Raw genomic sequence first — 25,828 nt, forward strand, 5'->3', positions numbered from 1 at the left:
TACACACCTTCAAGGAGGTGACCATCTCTTTTCAAAAGACATCAGATTTATGAAATTATCTGTTTTGTCCAACACACTTGTGTTGTCTCTTTCAATACGAAATAGCTTTAGTTCTGTCATGACAGGGAGATGTAATGCTTGTATCGTGTTCTGTTTTCTGCGAGCTGATATGTTTTGACTGAATACAGAAAGTCGTCAGCTTGACATTATATTAAGAGTTACACCAACCGTATGAAGCATCTAAACAAGGTTCCCAACGGGTAAAATAACACATTTGATTGATCATGGCGCTCTCTCTCTTTAAAATCTTTGAAACGGAATATCAACTTAAGGCACTGTTTCCCTTCACGAACGTTGAATTACCCCAAAACTATCAGACTATGTCCTCAAAAACAGCGATTTTTGAAAATTCCACAAGATTTTACACCAGAATAAACCATCAAATCTTTTGATCTCAATAATAATGACTCCTATCACCTGCTGATTTATTTAAGAACCTCTCTTTTTACAACCTTTTTGGCACATTCCTACTTATTAAGGATTTTCTTTCAAATATAATGTGTTTATTTTTCTATTTCCAGAACGCTTTATACTTTAATTGTGAAGTTTTCTTTTTCTTTACCAAAAAGAGTAGTTTCTGAGAGAGGAATCTGTGAACATTATACTTTACATAAGAAGCTATGTCTATAATATGAACAGTTAACAAATTTACAAAATATTCGCAGTTAATTCTATTTATATCGTAACAGAAATAATCAAAAGCTAAAGCAGTCGTTATTTATAAGCACTAATTATATTTTTATTTTAAATTAGAATCATTTTTATGTGCAAAAGCATGTAAGAGCCTCTCGTAAATATACAGGTAAAAATTTTACAGACAAGAACAGTTTGTGAACAAACAGGATCACGGATTGACGAGCATTGTTGGAATCAGGAGGAATGAAAACCAAATATGAACTTACTACGGTGCTTTACAGGTTAACCATTCTCTATCCCATGATGTTCTCACAAAATGAATTGTGAATATCTCCAGAACAAATAATAAATATTTTTTTTATTCCGAAGGGTCGGAGATGAATGGTGTTATTAAACTAAATATTTGTTGAACCTCTACACTAACTATCCATATTATTACGTATAATTATTATGAATAATTATAGGAATAGTGAATAAAATGTTTAAAAATGAACGTTAATAAAGTACAGTCAAATTCTGATAATTTACGATTGACTGTCATACAAACAATTAGACAGTGCTACTCCCACATAATATACTCTTCAAAAAAAAGAAACGCAAAAGGGATATTTTTGTTATTGTAAAGAGAAATATATGTAATAGCGTTAGAAGCTCAGAGTATGTGATGTTACACGTGTTAAAGCACTGATTGTCAGACCAAAATGACAATAAAAGTTGTGCACTTTGAAAACGGAGGAAAACATCGGATTTTTCGCCAAAACGCATGCGTGTCTAATAAATTTGTTTGAGAGATCTGCATGTTCTGCAAGTGCAACATGTGCAAAATCCCTATAAAAGTGACGGGTTCTCGGTTTCCATAGCTCCGTGTTAAGCCACCGACACGTAATACAGTTACGCCAAGACTGACTGAAGCACAACGCAACAACGCCATTGGTGACTTAGAAGCAGGCTAATCTCGATCAGATGTTGCAAGAGCTGTGAATGTCCACCCAAGCACCATCACAAGGCTATGGAATCGTCACCAACAACATGGATCAACTCGTGACCGTCCACGATCTGGCAGACCTCGTGTGACCACGCCGCACAAGATTGCTACATCCGGTTACGTCACCTTCGGGATAGGACCACCACTGCGACGTCTACTGCCTCAACCATACCAGGGCTGCGTAGGATTTCCGATCAGACCGTACGCAACCATCTACGAGATGCAGGAATCCGACCTCGACGTCCAGTCAGAGGCGTCATCCTCACCCAGCAACATCGTCAAGCACGGCTGCAGTGGACTCGGGCACATCGGGTATGGCCTCATCGACGATGGAGGCATGTTTGGTTCAGCGATGAATCACGCTTTATGCTTCGTAGGCAGGATGGAAGGACCCGTGTTTACCGTCGCCGAGGTTAACGTTTTGCAGCAAACTGTGTGCAGTATGTTGACAGATATGGTGGTGGCAGCGTCATGATGTGGGCTGCCATCGCCTACAATGCCAGAACAGACCTTTTGCACATTCGATGGAATCTTACGGCTCAACGATACGTCGACAAGATTCTTAGGCCCCATGTGCAACCCATCATAGTGAACGTCAACGACGTTTTTCAAAATGACAACGCCCGTCCTCACACAGCCCGACTCACCACAGTCTTATTGAGACACCACAACATCAACGTTCTTCCCTGGCCCTCCAGATCACCAGATTTAAACCCTATCAAACATCTTTTGTACGCGTTTGACCGACGTCTGCGACGGCGACAACCTCAACCGCAAACTCTACCTCAGCTTGCAGCAGCTTTGCAGGCTGAGTGGACAGCCATTCAACAGGATGTGATTTGTCATCTCATCGCTTCCATGGGCAGGAGATGCCAAGCAGTTATTGATGCTCTCACGGGGGGGCATACTCGTTATTGACGTTGAGTGACGTTAAACTTCACCTAGTGAGCGTGGACTTCGCCTTTGCAGACTTTGAATGTTCAGCAGTGAATGTGCAAATTTTCACACATGTCATACAGAACTACCAGGAATAAACTTGTTAACAATGTGTCTCATATTTTGCCTTTTGCGTTTCTTTTTTTGAAGAGTATATATATAAAAGTACTGATATTGATATTATTCCTAGCAGTAGTGTGATGAATACATCCAGGACAGAAATGCTACATGACTAAAGTGTAGAAACCGTGGTACTGGATCATGAAGACTATTATATGCGACGAGTTGAGATGAAATTTCATGTTACAGCAGGAGCCATGTAAGAGTTCTGAAGAGAGTGTCTGAAATTAGTACAGTTCATAATAGATATGGTTGAAGTAGAAAACCCTAGCTCTTCACAAGCGTGATTGAGTAATAAAATGTATGTTCTTTATACGATTAACAACATCTCGGTAGAGACCTTTCCAATGACCAAGCAGTGCTTGCACAACGTAAATGTTATCTCTAACTCGGAAAGACACACATTAGTACAAAGTAGTCTCAGTAATTGCTTAAAGACCACTGTTTTGATAAGAAAGCCAGAACAGTAGCCTTTAAACAAAGTTAAAGGGGTGTACTCCTTACAGATAAATCCAAGTTCGAATTGCTTAGCAACAATCAACGACAGTTTGTTCGATAGCTCTGAGAAGAGAAACAAGTGTATGATGGAAGTTTAGTACAAATTTGGGTCTGATTCTCGGCCAACTGTGTTGTGGATTTACACAGAACTGATGACACATTGATTGTTAACATATACAAGTGAATTCTTAGCAATCATGTTATTCCCTGAGACATGAGACCTGTTGGGCTGGAATTCATCTTACAGGAAGACATTGATCCCAAACGTGCAACAAATGAGGTGAAGCGATACCAATGAGTGAAAAGGGGTCCAATGGAGCTCTTGTAACCGTAACCTGGCCTAAACAAAAACCTTATACGAAACAGAACCTCCTGATTGAATGGCGTAGAATAATACGGTATATTTGAAATTGTATTTCACATTAATTCATTGTCAGACATATGGTCGCATAGAAAATAGTGGCTTACTCTGTTTAAAGGAAATAAAAATTACCAGCACACAGTACATTTTATTTACTTTTGAATTATTTTAAAAATGTATTGTATATGTGTATTACTTATGTCTTGTTATAATTATTTTAAATTCTGAGCATTACAGATACAACGACATATACAATATTTCGCGTCACGACATCGCCGAGTTAAATTCGACATGCGTTTAAACTTGTATTATCTTGAGTTTTTAAAAAGAGTTTGATTCTGCACACATTTTATTACTTTCCATTACAAATAATACAAATTAAACTTGATATGTATTATATTATTTTAACTCCTTTGGAAAGAGGGTGTAACAAATACGTCCAGCCTCGCGTGTAATCTCAACTTCCCCTGACTGGGGTTTTAAATTGATAACTGAAAGGTCTTTCATGACCGATGTACAAAAACATTGTAATAATTTAAAGTATTATGTATTAACTGATTTATTGTGATGCTAGGTCTTTACTATGTCGGCCTTTTAGTGTTTTAATTACAGGAGTTGTTGCATTTCTGTAGCCATTTAGAGACCATATAAAGGCCATTCTAAGTGCAATATTTATTTCTACCTTATAACCAGTATTTTCTTGTCGAAATTAACGTTTGTTAAATATCCATTTTATTTCATCGTCTATAGCAAAGATGCAGCCTCTGTTTAAGAGTTTGTGTGATGAATATGGTGGAATGTTTATTTTGCTTTCTTACCTAATCTTTGTTAAGAAACTTAACTTTTAATATAATTTATATATACTAAGTGATTTAATGTTTACAATAATAATGATTATCCGAAATATGCCTTTACATAATTGAAATCACACATTCGTTTATTGTTAAGCACAAGCCTGCACAAAAAATTACATGTGCTTTGCCCATCGCGGGTATCGAAATCCAGTTTTAGCGTTATAAAACTGACTTACCTTTGAGTCATCGTGAGTAAAATTACAATACATCTTATTTCAATTCTTATTTCTTATTCACAAACAAATTCTCTGGATCTCGCATCAATGTTTTATCTTATTTAAAGTAAAAATATTAATATTTTTTCATAACGAAAAGAATTTGATTCCATTCATTGTTTTTATCTAAAAATTGCATGTTATGTTTATTGTAACACATGACCTTGATATGGACAACTATCACATAATATCATAATGAGTGCAACTGAGTGAAAATCTCTGTAATCGTATAAGCTGGATTGGTGAGAGTTGAAACGGCTCAAAAATTCACTTATTTAATTTCATTCATGTGATATGGATTGTATACTTAACGTGAGACTGTTTTCATTTCGTGTGTTTGTTGATTACTATTGACTGACTCTTGCTTATTATTTGTTTAAAGGCAAAGTCACATTTAGCTATCTGCAATGTCTATCACGTGGAATCAAACACCGAATTTTAACCCTAAAAATCCATAAATTTACACTGTTACACCCGTAACAATGCCTTCTTAGGGTAATATATATTACCCATTAATATACATTCGTTTATATGTAATACCTTAAGGAAATGGTAAACACACATTAAAAACCCTATGATAGTTCAAACAACTTTAGATATGTAGTAAATTAACTGTTAATGTTAAAAAATATCCTATGTTTACGAGCAAAGAAAGCTGCATACAAAACCATGACTGCGAGATCTATAAATAGGGGAACATATATTAATTAATTTCTGTCGTTGAATTATAGACGCATGTATATACTTTAGATTAAATGTCTTCGAAACATCCTCGGTAACGGTCAGTGCTCTGGTAATATAAACACATATATGGTACAAACATACATATTCCACTCTTCCGTTCGCACCTCGTCACACTTATAGGTATTGAGAATAACATTCGTTTTTATACTTAGGTTTTAAGACCAATAGTAAGTTACATGAATTTCTAATTTTATGTATGGAACTACTGATTGAAACAATGATAGATTTATAATATTTTTCTTCATTTTTATGGGAAAGTTGCGAGAGTTATAATCATTTATGCAAATATTACATCCAAGTTTCTCGCCTCTTTAGTGTATAGAATGAAATGTCTTTTGAAAGTTGAAAACTTCAAGGTAAAACGTAAATGATGAAAGTCGATTTTTCATCGTCACGTATTCGATATATAGCTATAGAAAGAAATAGTTCAGGTTCTCTAACTATAATATACGACCAGCAAACGATTACTGAAAAGAGCACTTCGCGACGAAGTTTGAACCTTGACTGTAATAAGTTCTATTTTTATGTCAGGGATATTTCAGAGATACTGCAGGTTCACATCAGATAAATCCGAACTTATTTAATGTATACCTCAAGAATATTATACAAGTGTCTCAAAAATTTCGAAAAATGGTATGTGTGAAGCATTTAATTTGTGTAAAACACTAAATGTCAGTACGCAAATTTTGCTACGAATATTTCATTGTAGCATAGTAATTTAAAGTGAATTCAATAATTTCGCCATTATACTTGATAGGCTTACTTAAGCACGATTCCAAATACACAACAATTTTGAAGTGTTGTGTTGTTATTGAGTTAAACATTTTTAGATTAAACTACAGTTTAATCTCTAAAACTGTACTGGTACTGATCATTTTCTTCAAGAATGACCCATTAATATACATTCGTTTGTATGTAATACCTTAAGGAAATGGTAAACACACATTAAAAACCCTATGATAGTTCAAACAACTTTAGATATGTAGTAAATTTGCGTTAAATTTCCTTTTCATAATTTTTACATAATTTATTCCTTTGGATAAAGCACTGCAAAGATACATATTGCTAAAGTAATGAAACTCTGTGGGCTTTTGCTATTGTAATTTTATATTTGAGAGTAGAGGGTGATCTTAATTGTTTCATAGTAATTGGTTATAAAAAAAATATCAGCAATTCCTTACAACTTTGTAATCCAAAACAAAACTTATTTTCAGGGTTCCTCATTTACCTATTGTCCAACAAAAGGGAATCTTCAATAAGTGCAGCTGTAATTAGATCTCAAATAGGTCTCCATCTCAAAGAGATGGAGGAGATACGAGTTAAAAATTTGAACTGCTATGCCGCTTAGTAATTCGAAATCAGAGTTTTATATGGATTATATTACCAATATATATTATCTAACACAATATAATCTTGACATTAGATATAACAAAAAAGGGCAGCCATTCATTTATGATAAGAATGAAAGAATGTTTCAGGTGTATAAAGCTCTAATCTGTAATGGATAGAGCGTTCTGTGACAAAGATAAAAAAAATATGTTCAAAACTTTCGAAGAGTTTCTATGACCTTTTTATTATTGTAAAATAATGTCACAGAACTGAATTACAAATCACGCTTGGCTGGAATAATAATTGATGTATTACCAAAGATATTTTAAATATCTCGACATCAACAGGATACAGCAAGTGGTGTCATGGAATAACTTACTGAGTTCATCCTATTTGTGTGCTCACAAAGAATATTATTTTGGGTTATACAAGTGATATTATATAAGTCGTAGCAGAAGAAAATGTTACATAAGTAATTTCAGCCAAATAAAGATTAAAATGAAACGTAATCAAGTTGATGCCTATCTTAATTAATGGATGCTTTGTGGAATAGTAATGATTATTAACATTGAAATCCCTGTATTTTAAAAATGGGTTGTTCTACTTCTAGTTTTATTGTGAGCAAATGGTTGTTTTCGTAAGTTTTATCAAACATACAAACAAACGCTACGGTATAGGGTTACCCTTTGGATACCTTATACCGTTTCTCCGCTTATAAATAAAAATGTCGTAGTCCTCTGGGCACACGTGATGATTGGCTGTCTCGGGGGAGGGACGATGTCCAAAAAATGACAAAGTCATAATTTTACATTTTGCCACAAGAGGGCTTTAGATTGTGTTTCTGTGTCACAATCGAAGATGATCCGATCATACTACAAAGTTTTGTCACTAGTGAGGTATCTTATGAATTCTTTGCGAAGCCGCCTGAGAAGCGACCATAGTGGATGACAACTAAATAGTCCCATAAAGTAGAGAACATGTTTCTACATGCCATAGTTACACATTATATAGTTGAATGATTACCACGATGTAGGGTTCAAAACATGTCTCAACGAGAATTTATTTATTAATTCCTTTTTGAAAAGACGTTTAACCCTAATTAAATCACATATAATTAAATCAGGTCCTCATAAAGAACTTTTAGCACTAATTCGATTATAATTAAATCGTTATAAAAACGACGTTTAATACTAATTAAATAACTGATAATTAATTGCCATTAAAATGATGCTTAACACTAATTCATTTATAATTAATTTGCATTGAAAATAAATATACCTTAAGTAAAATTTATTCAAGTAATTAAAGATTTAATTAATATTATTATATAATAAAAAATCTGAATATAATTTTTCAATAATTTATTTTCTAAAAAAGAAATTGCAATCTGATCTACATAAAAAGACATAAGTATTAGTGATGTACGAGTTCAACGTCAAAACTTAGTGTGATGGACATCCCAAATTATTGGGATTCCAAGCACAATGGTTTTATAAAACATGAAAGATTTCACGTTTTATAAAATATAAATAAAACATCATATATTTAGAGTGACTGTAGAAAAGCTATGTATTATCTATTTTTTCATAAGAAACCTAAAAGATCCACAATTTTTCAAATCGTTTTATGTTATTTTCTCTACAACTCCTGGTATAGCCAGGTGGATAAAGCACTCGAGTCGTAATCCGAGGGTTGCAAGTTCGAATCCTCGTCACACCAAACATACTCCCCTTTTCAGCCGTGGGGGCGCTATAATGTTGCTGTTAATCACACTATTCATTAGTAAAAGAGTAGCCTAAGAGTTGGCGGCAGGTACTGATGACTAGCTGCCCCTCCTCTAGTCTCACACTACTAAATTAGGGAAGGCTAACGCAGGTAGCTCTCGTGTAGCTTTGTTCGAAATTCAAAACAGACCAGATACTGAAATAGAATTTGTAGGTTGTATCTCTGTCGATGTTTTAGAGTGTCCCCTGTCTATCTCATGGATTTGTTTGGTTTGTTACACCATCATATCGTAAACATGTAAATTTTTGCACATACTCAAACTTTACGGAATATTTAAAAGCCTTGATTTATGCACTGAAGGTCAATTTTAAACTGTAGGTATAATTTAATGGCTAATTTAGTTTTAAAATGATTTGTATATATTTTAATATAAGGAAAACTTTGATTCCTTGCATAAAATGAATATTGATTAGTATTTATTACTATAGGGTTATTATAGCAAATGATGTTTTTGTTATAAACGCTGCATTGTTATCGAAACTTTAATCACGCTATACTTGGAAGGCTAGCCAGATATTGCATATAGACTTTGTCATTCTAATTCTATGGACCAAGCCTGTCAGTAGCCTTGAATATAAAATGATTCTGACTGCCATGCTGTCACTTTTTTGGTTCGGTCAAACTACGCTCTACTTCTACGTTGCAACAAAGAACTTCGCAAATCACATAGACTTGGTCAACTGAAATCTGACCTTTGAATGAGTCATCCTTGATAAACTGTGTGTTGTTGACTTCAATATCTCCATGGAATTGTAGAAGAAGGCTTTTTACATATGATCAAGTATTCTTACAGTAACTGTTTATATGGTTATTCTAGTTTAATGTCAGATATGACTTTGCTAGTTTTATGAACATATAATAGAAAATACATTTAGAAATTTGTATGCACGTTTCACAACAGTGGCCAATCTGAAAGCTGCCGTATTCTAAATATTAGTTATCAGTAAGTGGTTTATTTATTTTATTTAGGTGTAGGGCGATTATTGGTTATGTGTCATTTGTAAAATATTGAAAGAAATCATATATTTCATACTTTCACAAGTTCTGTATACGTTTACTAATGATACAAATCCATACAAAAATGGACGAATACAGTATATTCATCATTTATCCTTTTTATCAAAGATAATAATTTTAGCATAATAAAACAAGACGTTGATGGACTGTAAAAGTACTGTAGCAGTATATTTATTAATATCCTACGGTAATATTGATAATTAGGTACACGTGAAAGTTCAACTATATAAAACATGAGATAAATTATTTTGTTGCGTACACATACGACTACAGGTGTATAGCTACACTGCCATACTGGATGATTACCTAATAGTTCAAAGAAACGAGGTAGAGTTCAAAACATGTCTCAACAATAATTTATTAATTAATTCGTCCTTCAAAGGATGCTTAACGCTAATTAAATAGATCGGAGATTTTCACCCATTATATATTGATAGATTAAGACGAAATACAACTACGTTGAAATTTGTGTTTCGGTTTTACTGCACATATATCTATACATTATTTAGTGTTGTTTTACATCGTCATTTAATATTTCAAGAGAATTTCATTTTTTTATCGTTCCCTATAATTTATAAATAATTCAAGTTGGTATATTTGTTTTTCACTTGAAATGCAATGTAAATTAGGAATACATATTTTGTTTTCTGACATAAATTCCATTTCAGAACGGCTCTATGGGTATTAACACTTTTAATGAGAAGCAGAGGACAACGTTTCAATCTTTTTAGATTATCTTCTCTGCTTTTCAATAAAAGTGTTAATATCCATACCATACTTTCTGAGATACATTTAATTTGAAGTTGGTTTCTCGTCATGAAGAATAAATGTCATTTATTGTAGGAGAAATACATAGGTTGTGTTTACATTGTAAAGACCAAGAAACCCTTACTCTGTAGTCTTGTTTAGTCCATTAGCCTATACACGCAACTCGAGACTGTGTTGTTAGTTGTAGCGGTAGCAAAGTACAAGTATTCTTCCAAATATAAAATCAGGTGGTCTTAATTATATACAGGTTTCTACGCATCGATGGTTGTTGTGCATATATATAAACAGTGCTACATGAACGTCACAAACATAGTTTGAAAATGAGAACTTTTGCGCGAATATCAGACTGTTCACTTCATTTTTTTTAGAAATGTACATGGTCTAAATAACTAACACTTGGTTACATCTAGCAATATCTAGAAATACATTACCACATTACATATAAGGGCTAGATGAATATTCCAACAAGGAAAGAAATATTTCTTCAAAAGTATTACTAGTATTATTTTGAGGTAATGCCACATAAAAAATTGATTTAATCGCTTTGCTAGTAAAATAGCCTATGAACCACAATAATTGTGTTCTACTAATACATTCATTTTCTGTTCTCAGTAAACCTTTAAATTTGGGCGAGAAAATCGATCATTTGATTTGCCACCCGTCACTTAGGTTTCCGGCGGTTCCACCCACCCTTCGTCATGTGATTCCAGACGAAGACAAACAAATGGTGGTCTTTCAGGTGTAGAATTGTTAAGAACAAAATTCGAAAGAGGGCAAAAGCGTCACTTGCGACTTTTAATACAAAGCGCCAGTAAAAATAGTGTCCTGCTTTCATTGTTGGAAGAAGAATACTGCATTTTTAGTTGGACAGTTTCTTATTTAAAATCTTATAAACGACATTTACTGTTTTATTATTTTCTCTGTATTGCATATTTGTTATTGCATCTGTCATCATCGCACAGTTTCAGAATAAAAATATTTCCTTATATAGTTTAAGATGTTTTATATATCAAAGTTTTTCAGCGATATTTAATATAGTCACTAGTGTTTTAACGAAATGTCACCCCAGAGACTTGTTCGGGTAGACTAACTAAGAAATAATTTGATTTATCTCTTTACTATTAAAACGAACCCGCGCTAAAGTTGAACTCCCCTAAGCCATATGCTTTTAAGATAAGTAAGTGACGTCACGTTTCAGTATCAACATTTCTATGTAGAGAAATGGTGGAAATCGAACTTAGTCAAAAGAGCTTAGAGGCAAGTCTTCTACAGGATTGCGAAGCGTGACTTCACTTAATTAATTGAAACCCATTTCCATCAGCTGCAGTGCATCAAGACGCACACAAATATTTCGTTTTAAGATAAGTGCACAGCTTAATTTCACGTAAGCTAATTGATACATGCGCTTAATTTCTACCATAATTGTAAGGCATTCTCACAACAAGAAACGTCCTTAAGACCGTTGACGAATAAAATTAAGCATAAATATATCTGTAGGTTTGGTGAAAAAGATTATTAAAAATGTGTATAATACCACAACTTTGGGAGATTATATCACTCGTGTTAAGAATTCTAGTCGTAATTCTGTAGTAGTTTTTGCGTATGTATTTATACATTGTAAGTTAGCTAAATCTAGCCCACCAAAGAAAATCAATTATTACAAAATTTTCCACATTAATGATTATGTAAGAGAGAGAATACCTAGTGTTATGAATAGATTTATCGGTATTTTTGACGGATTTTCTGTCATTACAAATGTTTCGTTATCTCTTAGCTCTAAATTAAAATTTTGATAAAATGAAATAACACAGGCTTTGTGGTAAGGTACGAAATATTTTCAAATGCTTATATTTCCTGACATTATTTTACATGCTGCTTTGACTTGTTTGAAAGTAAATGAAGCAAACATCTCGGAAACTTATTCTAAAAGTACTTTGTTTTTATATTATTATAAATATAATTATGATTGTATTAAATTTATCATAAAAAAATTATTCAGTGAGAAGAATCATTAGTCGTCAATATATTTAGCAATGCCCATCTATTTATTTGAGGGAAGCCTACATCAAATCATAAGATTAGCTTGGCCTGGTTTGTTATTATGACCGATTCGCAATATGAAAATCGCGGGATCGAAGCACGTCACCAAACATGCTCGCACAGTCAGATGTAGGAGAGTTAAACCGTGACTGTTAATGTCGCTATTTATTGATAAACAGTTACCCAAAAATTGGTTGTGAGTGACGTTCACTAGTCTATCATTTCAAGGGTAGGACGGCTAGAGTAGTTAGCCCTTGATTAGCTTAACCAAAACCTTACAGAAACAAAATATTTGCGGTACGATTGAATTTCAACTGTAAATGGGTGACAGCTCTTTATATATTAGTCATATGTTGGATAAGAATAATCGAATAATTCAGTTTTTGAGTCTCATTTATGATTAGTCGATATTTGTTTTCAAACCTCGCTTTAGTGTACCAAGTCATAAACCGACAATAGCTTACAGGATGAAAGTGGAAATGCCCTTCTTCGTTCCTGCCACAAGAAACCAGAGTAAAGTACTGGAAATGATTTGTATTTAACCAACATGCAGCAGACAAGTTCTGATGTAATTAGATGTAGTTACATTCAATGTTTTTGTAAATATATATGCATAAGAATGATCTTGTTAAGCTTGTACCAGAAGAAATATAAAGATTTTTTAATAATAATTGGAATTAATAAAAAAGGGTCTGAATTATGAATAACAATCAAATTACAAAAAGGTCTTGTGTAACATAATGTTATTAATCATAAATTAGTTATATTGTAGATATGTCTTCTTACATTTATATGCAAAAAACGGCTCGTTTGGGCTGAGAAAACACTTTACATAGAAGAGCGGTTTCTCGTCATCACTGATGTCTTCTTACACTTTTTCGCAAAGAAAACCACCTGCAGTCCGAAACATCGTTGTGCTATAGATGATATGTGGGATCAGATAACGCTTTCTCTTCATTCGTTTTTTACGTAGACCGAAGTGATAAATTTTTCTACTCGCTATTACTGAGTCTGAAAATTTCTTTGCCTATTAGAATATAAAGATTTTAGTCGATATCAGGTTATAGCAATTACTGGCCAACTTTAGAATGAAGTAAAAATAGAAAAGAAATTTAAGTTTTTTATGATATATCGCACTGAAATTATTGCGAGCGCTCTTCGCTGCATCATTGTAAAGGTATTATTTTAATTATTCTAGAGTTGTCACCAGGTGGCCTGAGATTGTATAAATGTGATAAACATGTAAATATGATTTCCTAGGTTGAAAATTGTGAAAAAAGAAAACAATAGCTGGAGCAACCAATATTTGTTTTACCATTTACCCAATTTAAGGATTTACAACTCTAAATTAAGTGTGCGATTCTTGTAAATTGACAGTGCAGATAACCTATTGCGTAACTTTGTAGAAGGAGCGAGCATCATAATAACACACTTTAGAGGTTGTTATTATTGTTGTGTTTTTTCGCACGAAGCTACTCGAGAGCTATCTGTGTAGGCCTCCATATTTTTGAAGTGATAGACTAGAGAAAAAGCAGCTATTCAAACTTTATTGCTGTCAACTCGTAAGCTATTACCTTTAGATAATGAGATTTGAATGCCACTCTTTAAAAGCATCTACCATCCCTAAAATATTGAGAGAGATGTTTTTGTGACGGGGAGAGAACCGGAACCTTGGATACAGCCTGACATACTATCCATTCTAGATATCCTATACATTCAGCTAAGATTTGTTTAACGTAGTCAACACAATTGAGCGATGTATTTATATATTTTAAGTCCACATTTAATAGTGAACTTTGGTCCAAGTATTATAACAAATTGCAAAATATGCAACAAAAAATCTTTAGCAATTTCTGTGTATTTTTATTACGTATGGTAAACAGGCAGTTTCATTCTTGATACCTGTACCAAAATACGCTAAGTTGATAAACATCACTACGAAAACTTTTTAGACATTAATGTATGGTTAGTGTTCAGGCGATTGTTTAAATTTATAAAAACAAAAGTGTCTATGTGTATGTGTGTGATTGACCGCCATAGCTCTTAGAGGAAAGCACCTGAAGATCTAAAACTTTGTACACATACTAAAGAGATTAAAGCTGGTTATTATTTAATGGCTCATAGAAAATTTGTTTATTTTTACCAACTACAGACTTTTAGCTTATAGCCCAATATTTTTATCAATTTGCGATCTTCCTACAGCAGCGACTATTGACGATTCGTTTTTACTTTTTAGATTTGGTTCAAAACATTTTGGCCAACAGTTTTTAATTCCCATAATTCTACTTCGTGAGGTTTTATAGAAATGTTCCCTATTTGTTTCTTAATTCTCATTTACTGAATAAACAATTTATGTAGGCTTTCTACCATATACTGGTTTTTAACATAAACATGGGAAGAAAATAGGTATCACGAAATACTGGAGAATGAAAATAATACAAATAACAACATAGGAAGAAAAAATGAATCTGAGAAGCTAAACTAAAACCATTTGCTTTAAAAGATTTGAAATGAGTTCGGAAAATAGCAGAAGACAAATCAATTAAAAGTAGTTATGGAAGTAAATAAGAAAACAAAAAGGTTTGACTGGTACATTGAGGCCTCTGTGAATCATGAGGAGACCTTGGGTTCTCAGAGGGAAGTGTGAATAATTCATGTTAATAAAGAATACTCTTTAAATAATCGTTTCTAAATTGGAACTGATAGATTAGAGGAAACACAGTTGGGGCAACGGAGCCCACTTTCAATTTTTGAGCTACATTTTGTTTTGGCTAAGTTCTGGGATTTGAGTATCATTCTTTTAGCGTTCTCTCGTCCTCAACGTGCAAAGCACGTTTTACCGGCAATAGAACGTGAACCACAAACCCCAGAATTTATTGTCTCGCACCCAATCCTAAAGATTTATCCAGAATAACCCTATGGAGCTTTGATTTAAAACTTTGATCTTTGGCCCTGTACATTTTTGATTTTTACATCACAACATCCAACACACTAATAAAAATGTAAACTTCTGTTACCTATTTTGTTTGGTTCTGGAAGACAATCTCTCTTTGAAGAGATAGTGGCAACGTGGCAATAACCTATTATCACCTAGTCATGTGTAATTTTATTTAGTCCACCTTAGTACTTGCCTGAGGACAGAATATCAATTGAAGTATAGGACATAAGTTAATTAATTAGAATCTATTAAATGAAATTTGTATTATAAATCATAAACCGATCAGCTAATAAGTGATTGAACTTTAGCAACCGAGTAAGTTACTAATAATCACAATGATTAGTGTCTAATTATTCAAACTTTACTATAATTATTGAACATATAAGTGGCTCACTTAATGTTAAAAAATATATATAGTTCTGTTTAATTTTATTTTGATATTTGTGCAAAGCTACAAGAGGGTTATCTGTGTTAGCCGTTTCTAATTTAGCAGTGTAAGGCTAGAAGGAAGGCAGCTAGTCATCACCAACCACCGCCAACTCTTGGGCTAATCTTTTACCAACGAATAGTTGGATTGACCGAAAGTTACAACGCTCCCACGGCTGAAGGTCGAGCATATTTGGTGCGACAAGGATTTGAACCCGCGATCCTCAGATTACGAGTCGTGTGCTTGAACCTCCTGGCCATGCCGGACCGTATAGTTTTGTTACAGAGCTTTGGAATGATGTTATTTAAAGTGAATGGTTCGGTAGTTATTCTAAAAAGGGACTGGTTTTCTTTTTAATTTCTTTTTTGTGTATCATCTAGAAGGCCACCTTGAGGGGTCACTCGTTTTAACCATTATACAATAGTGTGTAATGTGTTGTCTGTCAGTAGGTCGATTGACACTAAAATGACGTCACATAAGGAACGCTTAACGTTGCAATTTGTACTGTCATGGTGTTAGTAAAACATGTACATACCATGAATCACGAGAAAATTTATACACTCTGTGAGATACAGATACATCATATGAATTTTAAAAGCAAAAAATATAAAATATTTGTTATTATTAACTTTGGTTTTATTTAGTCTTGAAACAGGATACTTTTGGGGGCCCGCAGAAATGTGTTGTCACAAGGTCAACCAGAATATTTTGTGCTTTAAATTTCTGTAACTTTGAAAATATATAGAATGTCCAAAAGCCAGAAAACGTCCAAAATTGTAACTTTACCATTTTTTCAATCTTTGTATTTCGATTTATGTATTTTTAATGCATGTATATTTAGTGTATTGTGTGAGAGAAATAAAGAGTGAACTTCAGAAAAAAACAAAACAAATGAAAATAGGATTCTATTTCGCATATATCAACCACTTGAGTTGCGGGTGTAAGCAACTAGACATAACTTTTCAATATAACTTGCATTAAATGTGATGCATATTTTTACTTTTTTCTAATGGTTACTGAGTTTTATCCTGCCAGTTTGATTAAATGTAAGAGTAGTGTTACGAATCCAATTGCAAACAGCTGTTAAGAACAGCAGTTTTCCGAGTGTTTTGTCAATGCCGACCGTTCTTGAGATAGTCGAAAAGGATGAACATGAAAGAACGACTGGTCAGAACGATGTTAGAATGGTGTAGGAACAGGCAATTGGAAATTACTTATGCGCGAATTAATACCAGAACTAGAATTACGATATTGCAAGCAAACATAAAGCCATAGATGAGTAATGAAATTATTATTCGTTGACTTCAATTTATTTATATCCAATATGTGAAAAAGAAGTCTGAGTTTGGTTTTGAATATCTTTCATAACATAGCGTAAAATAAATGACGATTTTCTATATATATTATTATTAACTATTATCTTTTCATTTATTTTTATTATAATTATTCTTATTTTTAATGCTACGTAAAGAATTAGAAATCAATGTTATTTTAATATTACTTCTACTATAATTGACACTTGGATACTTGAGCACAGGTACTTTTTTCACCAGTAATCACTTCAAGGTACTTCTTGTCATAATGGTCAGTTGAAGTTGGCTTAAGTTGCATCTGCCCTTCCTACGTACTTTCCTGCTCGCATTACTTCCGTACCTTCACCATCTTTCCTCCTGTTAGCCAGCATGCCATATTTCAATATTTTCCTTTTCTCGAGTTCTGCATGCTACTTCTTTGACGACATCATTAGATCGTCAGATAGGTGGTCCGCTTTCTTATTGAATGATATACCGCTGTGGCTTGGAACGGAGGTTGTTATCAGCTGAATTTTCAAGTATTTTAGTTTTATCCATATTCTCTGAACAAACGCTGAACTCAGTATTATGATGATGTTCGTGCAGTCTGTCTCAGTAGAATGACCCAGCAATAATCTTCACTGTTACTGGTTAATTTGAAAGTGCGTCACATTTTATTCTGAATAAACTGGATCTCCCAGTTTATGCCATTCGATTGCAATATTGATATTTATAAATATTGCACGAAGAGTCGTGTCTGTCTTTGCTAAGCCAATTGGCATTGGGAACAGTTTCTTTCTCTGTTCAGATATTCATTCTATGTATTACGAATCATGACCTCCATATCCCACTTGCAATCGTCATTGAACCAACTCAGTTCTTATAGAGGTATATTATTAACTAACAGTACCAAATTATCTTCCAATAAAATCATTTTATTTTTTATAATTTTAATATTTTGATGCGTTTGGTTTTCACAATAACATTCCTGTGAGGTACTTTAAAATTTTATATAAATATATATATACGTTTCTTTTTAATTTTGCGGTAAAATCACACCAGCACAATATGCGTTACCCGTCCATTGGCTAGATTTGGAGAAGGCAGCTAGTCAACACCATTCATCGCCAAGACTTGTCTACATATTTACTAATGAATAATGGGATTTGTCACGCATTATAGTTCCTCGACAACTGAAAGAGTGAGTGTATGTTTAGTGATATTGATTCGAACCTGCGACCAAAGATTGCGAGTCAAGCACCCCTAACCACCAGGCTATGCCAGATTCGTCAAAGTATCTTAGGTTTTTTACGTTTTCTACAACGTCCTTTTTAGGTTATTTATTTCGTTTGAAATTCCATCTATATAATGAGCATCGATCGAGTTTAAATAACTTACACATTAACACAAAAGCTTTGCTCGATTTATTATCAAGGAGAATTCTCAACTTATTATCATTCCTTTAAACTGTACTTCACATACTTACACTACGTAAAAAAAACATTATTGCAGGAAATATCCATGAATATAATTTATAAGTGTAAAAGTTAACGTGTGTTTAATATTATTTGAATTTGTTAGAAAAATTATTTTATGAAAAATAGCTATGGTAGAGTAAACTGTGGAACACTTAAGACATAAAAGATACAAAAACTGCGATTATCCATTTGTTCATCTTTATTGAAGCATATTCAAAAGACAGCTCATCACCACAAATTGGAAAGAGGGCAAACTGTTTTCTGTCGCGCGCTTGATTTAAAGAATTCAACTAATGTATTTGTCTTAATAAAAAATGAACAATTTCCATTCTTCAACTAAGCTTTGTCTGTTTGCTCTTTGAGCACAACTTCAAGTAAATTAAGATTGGATCCAAGATCGATCAACTTTCACTGCTCCAAAATTGACTTTTGCAATCCCTGAAAAATTTTCTTAAAGATAAAACAAGTCCTTTGTGTTTTATTCTAAAACAAAACATAGAACTCGTTCTTGCATGCATATTTCAGTAACAAATACACTATCTGTTGGGAATAGAACAAAGGTTTTGAAGAAATTCATTATTTATTTTTACTAAAGGTTTTTATTAACATTTTTATTTTAGATAATAAACAGAAAACACTGTACACACTTTATCATATTTCACAAATTAAAATTTACTCGCTAAAACAATATATTCCTTTTAAAAATATTTTCTCTGTCCGGATAATACGATCCCTAGTACAATGTTTTAGATTAAACACGATTCTTATACTTCATAACTTTGCTAAAACAAAAACATAACTCTTCTCGCATGCATATTTCCTTTAAAAATTGAACCAAATTATCCGAGAAAGATATACTCTTTTCTATTTTTATAAAGGTTTTCTTCTAAAATTTCTATTTTTTTTAATTAAACGTTAAGTCAGTTTTTTTGTTCGCGAAAACGTTCTTCGATGGGATAATAGTAAGTGTACAGATTTACAACGCAAAAATTCGGGGCTCAATTCCCTGTAATGGATAAAGTAGATAGTAAAATGATCCTTTGTTCTATAAACAAATTTTGGCAAAAACAAATGCTGTGGACTCTTTACACCTCCCGTAGTGACACAGCGATATGTCTGCAAATTCGATACCCACTGAAAGCAGAAAACAGGTAGCCCATTATGTAGTATTTTGCTTAACTCAAAAAACAAGCCCTTCTTTATTCTTGTCTAACAGTTTGTTGAGTGTTCAAAATTCCGCTGTGAAACCAAACAAATTTATATATTATACATCACCATTCATCGTTTCCGAAAGAGATACACTTTGCTGTATAGAACAGTTTAGTATTATTATACAGCCTATTAGAACCCTAAAGCTTAAATAACATATAAAATGTTTTCTATTGAGAGAAAAACAGAAGAAAGCATTCAGTCTAACGTACCAAATGTATTTTTAACTAAAACTTGTGCATTAACACCGTATCATCCCTACTAAGATTTCAACCGAATAGCTAGCTACATAACGTTTGTAGCTCAAGTGTGATCAACAAACCAACGAAACTTCCCTAGAAAAGTTTATAGTTAATGGACTATTCTTTACGAGGCTTGAATCACATGCTGGTGCAACCAATTAGTAAATAAATTGAACATCGTTAATTATTTTGTTTGTGTTCATTTAGGATATGGTTTCCATAAAATAAACCCCCTCTACGCGTCACAGACAAGTTTAAGGACTTAAACTTCTAAAATCTGGGTTCGATTCCCATTTGAAAACATTGCACTAAGAAAACCACAACATTTAAAATTGTCTACTACTGAGTAACAGTTTCCAGATCCTATGTCTTTGAATGCTTTGAAGCGAATGGCTTCTATCAAGTTTTTCGGTACCTTAACATATGTTTCAGAAATTCTATCGGTTTAATGTTTCTTTTTTTATCAGAAACGGTAACTTTTAAGTGTTATTGATTTATATATATACATAAAAATATTTTACTTTTACCTTTAAATTTTTATTGGACAAATATTTTTATTCTGCAAAGTTTTTTACTGTTATGGGTTATTTTCTGCCATCAAGGTTTATGTTTTCAATAAATCATGGTCTATTCTTAAAGGAATTGACATTCAAACGTTTCTAAAAATCATTATGAAAGTATTTTCAATGGTTATAACAAAATAAAAGCTAATTTGACTTAACCAGACAGAGTTAATTATGACTGTTTAATACCGGGCATTGCCATTTTGACCTACCTCTACAAAGTTAATGGTAATTGTTTAATACCAGAATAAAATATTAGAATTATATTAAGGGTAAATGAACCTATAACTTTAAAGTCTTATCTGCTGACAGGCAATTAGTTAAGTTTCATTTATGGTAACCGAACGATATAAGATGATTATATTTTATATTAATATAGAGGCGTAGCAAGAGAGGGAGTTGGAGGAACAGATCACCCCAATGTTTAAGAAGTGTGATAGGTCCAGTATCTTTGGATGTTTTTAATATGAACACTTGATATTTATGTAAATCAATTAATTCTATTGAGATGAAGAAAGGTTCTACTTTTTTTTGGAAAAGAGTTGCCCCACACTTACTCAGCTCATACTCCAATAGTGCTGGCTACGCCCCTGACTATAAATCTTTAAACTTGGCCTAATACAGTATTATAATGTAAAGTTATGTGTGTGTATAGATGTAACTGTATAAAAACTATGTAACAGAAGTTATTAGTTCAACAATTAAAATTTTCATTTCGGGGGAAAAAAAACGCTATGAACCTTCTCGCACTTAATTAATCATAGGAATAGATGACACAGCCTGCAGAACACCTGTGTGTTGTTAACAGTTATTAGTAGATTTTTACTTTCAGGAGCTTAGACTGTGGTAATCCAAACAAATAAATATTTCCGGTGGATATGCTTTAATAGACCCCCACTTCGCATACCAAATTTCAAGACCATCTCTCAAGAAATACAAGAAATATGAAGTCTTCAATTTTGAATAACTTTCTTATTTTTTTCTTCTTCTGCGCATCAAAAGTAAGGAAACTTTATTTGAAAAAGAAACATACTAGACTTTTATAAAGTTGGTTCACTACAGCCTATAATTATATGTCAAGATTCGTATAAATATAAGCCACGTGTTAACGTTATTCCCCAAGAACCAATCAATTTTGACCAAAACATTTGCTCATGTCTACGCAAAAAGTCACACGAGTTATTGGTCTGATATTTGTGCTACAGCGTCATCTAAGAGTAAAAGTGGACAGTTTTTAGTTTTTTGTCATTCAGGTTAAAGACAGCCCGGGATGGTCAGGTGGTTAAGGCATTAGACTCGTAATCTGGGGGCTGCGAGTTCGAATCCACATTACACCAAATATGCTCGCCCTTTCAGTCGTGGGTGCGTCATAATATGCGGTTAATCCCACTATTCATTGGTAAAAGAGTAACCAAGAGTTGGCGGCGAGTGGTCATGACTAGCCGCCTTCCATCTATTCTTACACTGCAAAATTATGGACGGCTAGCGCAGGTACTCCTCGTGTAGCTTTGCGCAAAATTCAAAACAAACGAAATCAGATTATAGACGATTGGCTTAGATCAGCAAAACTATAGAGTGAAAGCACATGCAGAAAGATAAGTATTGGTTAGGTCAAGCAAACGTGATTAACAGTTTCTAGCTCAAGGTTTTAAAAGAATCATGTGGGCGTGATGATAGGTAAAATAAAATACGTTGCTTAGCTAAGTAATGAATGACTATTTGCTGTTAAGTTGACCAGTTAGCATTTAGGCTAATTTCATAGTATCACATTTTTCCTATTAAATGCTAATTATGTTTTTTATTTTTATTTTACCTTTTGTTATTTTAATCTTTCGAAGCTCTACTCACATAAGTGGTTGAGTCTAACAACGGAAAATGCATATTTTTTCTTTATGTTCATTGGCCTTAATCTTTTGGCCAGCAGTGTATCTAAATAAAGATTTCTGAATAATTCTATAATTTACGTATGACACATTATTTAATATTCATCACTAAAGACTTAAGAAGGAAGTCGTATTTTATTTCAAATTTTAAAGCTGTACTCTCTACTTTGTTATCTGTACGTATATTGTAATAACATATTAATGAATCTGTACTTTACTTTCAGTTATGTTTTTACTGACAGTGATTAGAAGCTTAGTACCGTTATTTAAATTTGTAAGTAAATTGGAGTTCAAAGTTTATGATTGTTTTGAATTAAGTACAAAGCTACACAATGGGCTATCTGTGCTCTGCCAACCACGGGTATCGAAACCCGGTTTTTAATGTGTAAGTCCGCAGACATACCACTGTGCCACTAGGGGGCTGAAGCTTTTATTTTATTTGAAACTCGTCTACTAGTTTCAAGGCTAAAGTAAACATTTTCAAATCTGTCAATATCAACTTTTTGTTTCGTTTATTGTTAAGCGCAAAACTGTACTAGAGTATCGAAACACGATTTTTTAGCGTTATAAGCCTTCACTTATTGCTGAGCCACTTGGGAGACATCACATGTCTAATTTATATTTATTTATCAATATTCTGGAGGTTGACAATGATATTTTGTGTGAAAAAAATTTCGCGGTTATTTACTGGAGAGTCAGATATGTGGACAGTAAAATATTTCAAATAAGGGTTGGTAATTTTAAGTCACCATGGTAATTTTTATATATTACATTTGTGGCTAGTCTTTAAATTTAACTTACAGAGTAATATTTAAAATATTAGGAAATGAAATTATTTCTAAGCCTAGAAACTTTTTTTCATAATAAAGAACAAATATGGAAAAGTGAAATTGTCTCTGATCTTATCGATTTTCTTTTTCTATTTATTTCTTATCCCTTTGTTTTCTCTGCTATTTCTGAGAAAAAAAAATAATTGAAAAGAAGAAAGAATTGTATTCCATCTAAATGGTTCTCGCATACTTTTAAAACTTGCTAATGGTCTTTTTCTCGGCTCGCACATATTTTTAGCTGTTAAACATGCAGCCAAAGTTAAGGCTAGCTTTCACTCAGTAGTATAAGAAAGAGGATTAATCTCTGTAGCTGGCAACCTGTCATTACCAAGGATTAGAAATGTGAGTAAGAAAAGGTTTCAAGTCAATCCTAATGGAAATATACTCATTCCATTTTTTATTCTTTAGTTCTGCTTCAGCTGTTCGAAATAGAAAATATCATTTTTAATGGTTTCTGCTCTGAATATCTCAATAATCCAACCAACCCTTGCTGATTTGTATTGCGGTAAGCTCTCTGAGAAACTGGGGAGGAAATGTATTTTAAGAATGCGATGCTTAAAAAATTAAAACTGAAAATAGGTTTTTATTTATATGCTGTTTTCTGCTCGTTTTTGTTTCTTGTTAGCGCGAAACTTTACAATTGTCTATCTGCGCTCTGAAAATGAATCCCAAGTTTTAGAATTGCACGTCCTGAAACTTATCAATGGCTCTCTGGTAGGATGACGTAAAGACTGAAGAACTTGTTTTACTCTAGGTGCGATTTAAAATTCAGTTATGATAAAAAATAAAATGTAGTATATTTTACAGACTTTACCATTTAGAAAATATTCGTTAAATATCTTGTTCTTGAGGTAAATTTCCAAACTCATTTCGAAGATCAAATTGTTTTAAAATATGGGAAGCAAAATTACTAGGATTTTAGAAGCCCCAAATGGTTATTTTTTATTCTAAAATTCATTTTTCATTGGAGATGAAAATTGACTACAATTCTAAGTTAAAGATATACTTATTCAACTCTGTAAATATATTTGTATAATATGACTATAATTCTTTTCTAAGTCATTATATTGAACCAAAAAATAAAATAAACGATTTTATTGGCATAATAGTTTTCTCATTAGTTCCAAAGTAACATACTGACAATAATGTTTGCATATTTTTTCCTATGAATTTACTTCAAGAGCAAATATCTGGCAAAAGAAATATCTTTCATTGATTGGTGTGTTATTTCAAAGTATTCTGAACTAGATAGTTCCTTGACAGATTTTAGTTTCCGTAATACTGACTGGAGGCTAGTGTTCGCAAACATAGTGTTATATATGCACGTACAACAAACAGACTTAACAGATCAATAGGCGTGTATGCTTTGTGTGATGTTGTCGTTAAGTATTAAATGTCAAATTTGTTGAAAACTATAGCAGTCAAAGAATTTTAAACAGAAGAAGATGCATAATTCTTTTTCACAATCTGGGGTGAAAAAAAAATCACTTGGCTTGGGATTAGAGTGTTATATTATTGGCAGAATGACTATTTAACTGCTGCAACATCAGTAGTATAATATGTGTGAAGATACTTAGTGTCCAATTAGTAAAAATGGATAGTATTGTGAATCAGCTATTCTAGTTTTTGTAGATGTTTCCACTTAGAAGACACGTACGGCAATGATAGAAGTGACAAGAAATTTGAGCAATTCTATGCTCGATAGAGTGTTATCTTTAATATTCAGTATCGCTCTACATTCCAGACCTGATTTCAAATTTTAACTTTTTAAGTCTAAAATAGGGACACTACGTTGGGCACAAAATAAAAACACTAAACTGCTTTTCAACAACAATTCAGTATTGGATCTTTCGAACAATACTACTTGCATACTCATTCATTCAACTATTGTAGATAAAATGACAGTTAGAAATGAATTCTTTCCTTTCGTTTGTGTCAAGACTTTGCTTAAAATACAATGTTTTTTGTAAAGTAATTTCGCAATAGGAAAGTTGGTTTTAGAAATAAACTAGTCAATATGCAGCAGAAGAGTATTTGCTTATCTTAACTTCAATTGCAAGGTTGTAAGATATGATGTTTACATGAAATGCAGCCATTATGTTTGCAGTCACGATGTAATTCGTTCACTTTAACTGGCCATAAATAGATCGTTCACAAACGTTAAATTCAATTAAAATAAAACAAAAGCTACGTACTTGAATAATCCCATTATGATCGTTTTTATTGTCTTAGAACTTTTCTAGATTTCATAAACATGTTGAAAATTATTATTAGGGTGCAAACAGCGTGAAAATGAAAAAGATTTAACCTAGAATATTCATGCTTTAGGAATACCTCATTAACAACAAAACATGTTGGAAGTTTGTGTTTATCCAAGCAAGATATCGAACCTTAAATTTTCAAACTTACTAGTAACTAATACTGTGCGGTAAATAATAGTACAGTGATTATTGGCCAACCGCATTCCTACATTTAGCTGCAGAAACGAATGATAGAATTTTAGGTTTGAGCAACCATATCTGATCTTTATTTAAAATTGCATGCTTTTTCTCTAATTAAATTTTACAAGTAAAGTTTGAAAACAAAGGTTAATTCAGACAGATATTGCATTTCCACTG

General features: G+C 32.8%; 1 protein-coding gene across 2 annotated transcripts in view; it reads left to right on the forward strand.

Annotated features, from left to right (window-relative positions):
- LOC143255369 (protein turtle homolog B-like) overlaps positions 1-25,828 on the forward strand; it is a 290,442-nt gene that overhangs the window by 178,098 nt on the left and 86,516 nt on the right. The gene's annotated exons all lie outside the window — the stretch shown is intronic.

This window comes from Tachypleus tridentatus, chromosome 7 (genome assembly GCF_004210375.1).
Source record: "Tachypleus tridentatus isolate NWPU-2018 chromosome 7, ASM421037v1, whole genome shotgun sequence".
Lineage (NCBI taxonomy): Eukaryota > Metazoa > Arthropoda > Merostomata > Xiphosura > Limulidae > Tachypleus > Tachypleus tridentatus.